This window comes from Tachyglossus aculeatus (assembly GCF_015852505.1).
Source record: "Tachyglossus aculeatus isolate mTacAcu1 chromosome 12 unlocalized genomic scaffold, mTacAcu1.pri SUPER_6_unloc_1, whole genome shotgun sequence".
NCBI lineage: Eukaryota > Metazoa > Chordata > Mammalia > Monotremata > Tachyglossidae > Tachyglossus > Tachyglossus aculeatus.
The window spans coordinates 1,590,917-1,596,389 of record NW_024044828.1 but is presented as its reverse complement, the minus strand read 5'-3'; the positions used below and the strand labels follow the sequence as shown (position 1 = coordinate 1,596,389).

The 5,473-nt window shown below is 43.7% G+C and overlaps 1 long non-coding RNA gene across 1 annotated transcript; it reads right to left on the bottom strand.

Annotated features, from left to right (window-relative positions):
• Positions 1-1,753: 1,753 nt before the first annotated feature.
• On the bottom strand, positions 1,754-5,119 carry LOC119920768. Its single transcript, XR_005448430.1, has 3 exons — positions 5,028-5,119; positions 3,397-3,523; positions 1,754-1,773 (listed from the first exon to the last, which is right to left on the bottom strand). It is a non-coding gene; the product is annotated as an uncharacterized LOC119920768 (long non-coding RNA).
• Between the last annotated feature and the right edge of the window lie 354 nt (positions 5,120-5,473).

Here is a 5,473-nt window from a genome sequence, read left to right as displayed (position 1 = left end):
TCTGCCCCGCTCAATCAATCAATCAATCAATCGTATTTATTGAGCGCTTACTATGTGCAGAGCACTGTACTAAGCGCTTGGGAAGTACAAATTGGCAACACATAGAGACAGTCCCTACTCAACAGTGGGCTCACAGTCTAAAAGGGGGAGACAGAGAACAGAACCAAACATACCAACAAAATAAAATAAATAGGATAGAAATGTACAAGTAAGATAAATAAATAAATAAATAGAGTAATAAATATGTACAAATATGCTCGGCATCCCGGTGTCTCTGCCTCCCCCCAAATAGCCCTCACGACCAAAACGGGGAACTGTTGACGCTCCCACCGGTCCTGACTGGGATCCCAACCCCGTTCCCTGATAATAATGGCATTTATTAAGCGCTTACTGTGTGCAAAGCACTGTTCGAAGCGCTGGGGAAGTTACAAGGTGATCGGGTTGTCCCACGGGGGGGCTCACAGTCTTAATCCCCATTTTACCGATGAGGTCACTGAGGCACAGAGAAGTGAAGTGACTTGCCCAAAGTCACACAGCTGACAATTGGCAGAGCTGGGATTTGAACCCATGACCTCTGACTCCAAAACCTGTGCTCTTTTCCACTGAGCCACGCTGCTCCCTGCAAGAGAAAGCCCTAGGATCGAATCCCTGCTCCGCCACAGGTCTGCTGCGAGACCTCGAGCAAGTCATTTCCCGTCTCTGGGCCTCATCTGGAAAATGGGGATTAATAATAATAATAATAATAATAATAATAATGGCATTTATTAAGCGCTTACTATGTGCAAAGCACTGTTCTAAGCGCTGGGGGGGGATACGAGGTGATCAAGTTGTCCCACGTGGGGCTCACAGTCTTCATCCCCATTTTACAGATGAGGGAACTGAGGCTCAGAGAAGTACAGTGACTTGCCCAAGGTCCCACAGCAGACACGTGGCGGAGTCGGGATTCAAACCCACGACCTCTGACTCAAAAGCCCGTGCTCTTTCCACTGAGCCACGCTGCTCCTAATAATAATGGCATTTATTAAGCCATTATTAAATTATTAAATTAGAGAAGCAGCGTGGCTCAGTGGAAAAAGCACGGGCTTTGGAGTCAGAGGTCATGGGTTCAAATCCCGGCTCCATCACTTGTCAACTGTGTGACTTTGGGCAAGTCACTTCACTTCTCTGGGCCTCAGTTCCCTCATCTGTAAAATGGGGATGAAGACTGTGAGCCCCACGTGGGACAACCTGATCACCTTGTAAATTCCCCAGCGCTTAGAACAGTGCTCTGCACATAGTAAGCGCTTAATAAATGCCATTATTATTATTATTATTATTATTAAGCGCTTACGACGTGCAAAGCGCTGTTGTAAGAGGGCGAGCCCCAGGTGGGACAGGATCTGTGTCCAATCCGATTACCTTGTATCTACCACAGCGCTTAGAACAGTGCCTGGCCCGTAGTAAGCGCTTAACAAGTACCGTAATCATCATCATTATTATTATTTTATCAAGAAATGGAGCCAAGGGAGTGGCAGGGACGTCCGGTGCTGGATCCGAGTCGATTTACCTGCTTCCCTGCAGAATGGGGGGTAAAGGGGTTGTGCTGTCGTCTCCGTGTTGGTGACCACTGGTTGTTCAGAAGCGCTCCTAGGAGGTCATCAAAGAAGCGTGGCTCAGTGGAAAGAGCCCGGGCTTTGGAGTCGGAGGTCACGGGTTCGAATTCCGGCTCCACCAACTGTCAGCTGGGTGACTTTGAGCAAGTCACTTCACTTCTCTGGGCCTCAGTTCCCTCATCTGTCAAATGGGGATTAAGACTGTGAGCCCCCCGTGGGATAACCTGATCACCTTGTAACCTCCCCAGCGCTTAGAACAGTGCTTTGCACACAGTAAGCGCTTAATAAATGCCATTATTATTATTATCGGCTGGACGGGCTGGACCTTGGGAGGGGCATCAGGCAGAATGGGGAGAGCCCCCAGCTGCACAGCAGGCCTAAACCCTGCCGACTTGTACTTCCCAAGTGCTTAGTACAGTGCTCTGCATACAGTAAGTGCTCAATAAATACGATTGATTGATTGATTGAGACGGAGGTCAATTTTTACCCCAAGTAAACGTCCGACGCCAAAAACACGTGTTAACCGACATTTTTTATAGCTCATCTTCTGGATCTGTCCCAACAGCTTCTTGAAAACTGATTTACCAAATGAGTACCACCTTCGATGAAAAGCGACCCCAGAGGTATACGTTGTAAAGGTGTTAATCTGTTGCATATTTTAGAAAATGGTTAGCTTATTGTTTTTAGCTTTTTTTTTCTCCCCGCTTTGTCGGTGTTCATTCATTCAATTGTATTTATTCATTCATTCAATCATTTATTGAGCGCTTACTGTGTGCAGAGCACTGGACTAAGCGCTTGGGAAGTCCAAGTTGGCAACATATAGAGACGGTCCCTACCCAACAGTGGGCTCACAGTCTAGAAGGGGGAGACAGACAACAAGCCAAAACATATTAACAAAGTAAAATAAATAGAATAGTAAATATTTTTTGTTAATATTTTAACAAATTTTAACAATATTTGCCCAAATTCATTCAATCGTATTTATTGAGCGCTTACTGTGTGCAGAGCACTGGACTAAGCGCTTGGGAAGTCCAAGTTGGCAACATATAGAGACGGTCCCTACCCGACAGCGGGCTCACAGTCTAGAAGGGGGAGCCAGACAACAAGTCAAAACATATTAATAAAATAAATAGAATAGTAAATATTTTTTTATTTTGTTAATATTTTAACAAATCTGAACAATATTTGCCCAAATTCATTCAATCATATTTATTGAGCGCTTACTGTGTGCAGAGCACTGGACTAAGCGCTTGGGAAGTCCAAGTTGGCAACATCTAGAGACGGTCCCTACCCGACAGCGGGCTCACAGTCTAGAAGGGGGAGACAGACAACAAGACAAAACATATTAATAAAATAAATAGAATAGTAAATATTGTTTATTTTGTTAATATTTTAACAAATTTTAACAATATTTGCCCAAATTCATTCAGTCGTATTTATTGAGCGCTTACTGTGTGCAGAGCACTGCACTAAGCGCTTGGGAAGTCCAAGTTGGGAACATATAGAGACAGTCCCTACCCGACAGCGGGCTCACAGTCTAGAAGGGGGAGACAGACAACAAAACAAAACATATTCACAACATAAAATACATAGAATAAATATGTACAAATAGAGTAATAAATACATACAAACACATATACAGGTGCTGTGGGGAGGGGAAGAAGGAGGGGATGGGGGGGACCTCCCCTCATGATTTTTGGACACAAAGGTGAGGGTCCAGTTATAACATCAAGATCAATTAAATCATCAAGCTAATCAGGCCGACTCTGAAAATCATTTAGCTCTTGAATTCTCTCATATTTACCTGAAGAGTATCCCTCCAAGTATCTTCTCTGCGCCTGAAGTCTTCACTGCAACCCAGACTGACTCCTTCCTTCCTCCCTTTCTTTCCTTGGCAATGGAGTTTAAGAGGGGCAGGAGAAATCTTAAGCCTGGGGATGAGTTGGGAGGGGAAATTTACAGGAAAATTTGTATTTTCTTGTAATAATAATAATAATTATGGCATTTGTTAAGCGCTTACTATGTGCAAAGCACTGTTCTAAGCGCTGGAGCACTGTTCCAGGTTCATCAAACACGTCTAAGTCGGTGGGAAAATCCAGCCCTTGACAGAACGACATTTTAAGGAATATAAACCCCTACTATCACATGCCCACTTTTAATTGAGTACATGATGGAGGCCAAAATGATTTTAGCCCTTTTTTCCCCCTCATATACTAGCTTCCCTTAAGGGTATGCATTGAGGCTTTGTCTAACGTCTGTTATCGATTTTGTGAATAAATTATTTTTTGTCAAGTGTTTGCAACATGAAGAATTATTTTATTATAATAATTCTACTTGTATAATTATAGTCATAGAATATGTAAGTATTATCAATCAATCGTATTTATTGAGCGCTTACTGTGTGCAGAGCACTGTACTAAGCACTTGGGTAGGGACCGTTTCTATATGTTGCCAACTTGTACTTCCCAAGCGCTTAGTACAGTGCTGTGCACACAGTAAGCGCTCAATAAATACGTTAGTACAGTGCTCTGCACACAGTAAGCGCTCAAAAAATACGATTGATTGACTGATATAGAGACAGTCCCTACCCAAGAGTGGGCTCACAGTCTAGAAGGGGGAGACAGGGAACAAAACCAAACATATTAACAAAATAAAATAAATAGAATAGATATGTACAAGCAAAATAAATAGAGTAATAAATATGTACAAACATATATACATATATACAGGTGCTGTGGGGAAGGGAAGGAGGTAAGGGGATGGAGAGGGGGACGAGGGGGAGAGGAAAGAGGAAATATGATAATTATAATTTTATAATTATAATTATAATATGATATAATTATAATATGATTATAATTGTATGATTGTAGTCATATAATATGTATTATATCTAATTTAATATCGCAATCATAATATAATTATAATACGATTATAATCAAACCGTTATAACATATTTATTATAATAATTATATATGACGGCGATATAATCATTATTATTGCATAATATAATTATAGTGGTATGGTGACTATAATTATATAATATAATATTGTAATTATAGAATTGTTGCCAACTTGTCCTTCCCAAGCGCTTAGTACAGTGCTCTGCACACAGTAAGCGCTCAATGAATACGATTGAATGAATGAATTATTATTACATAACATGATAATAATATTATTGTAATTATAGTTTTCAGATTGAATAATTATTCAATCCTATGGAGCCCTGACTGTGTGTCGTGCACTGTACTAAGCGCTTAATTACATTTTTAAGCTTCTCATACACGTAGGGCACTTTATTAAGCCTTTAGAAGAATTCAGTAGACTACCTGCATTCTTTAAAGCTTAAATAAAATTAGTGGAAACTAGTGAGGCATCTTCTCCCTCCTCAATTTCAGATTAACTTTTGTCATGGTCCCGTTTGGCCCCCTTGTGTACCCTTTTCCCAGATGTCCTGTGCGAAGAGAGAAGCAGCGTGGCTCAGTGGAGAGAGCCCGGGCCTTACAGTCCGAGGTCATGGGTTCAAATCCCGGCTCCGCCTGCTGTGTGACCCTTGGGCGAGTCACTTCACTTCTCTGGGCCTCAGTTCCCTCATCTGGAAAATGGCGGTTGAGATGGGACCCCACGCGCGTGCGCTGTGGCGCTCCTTCACACACCCCCCCCCTCCCGCCGCCGCGCGCATGCGCTGTCACGCCCTTTGCCGCCGGCGCGCGCGCGCTCCTACCCCCCCTCCCGCTGGCGCGCGTGCGCCATCACGCTCCGCCCCCTCCTCACTCCCCTCCGCTGCCGCGCATGCGCCGTGACGCCCCGCCCCTTCGAAGGCGAGCGTTCCTTTCACCCCCCCCCCCCCCGGCCCGTGTGCGCTGTGACGCTCCTCCCCTCCC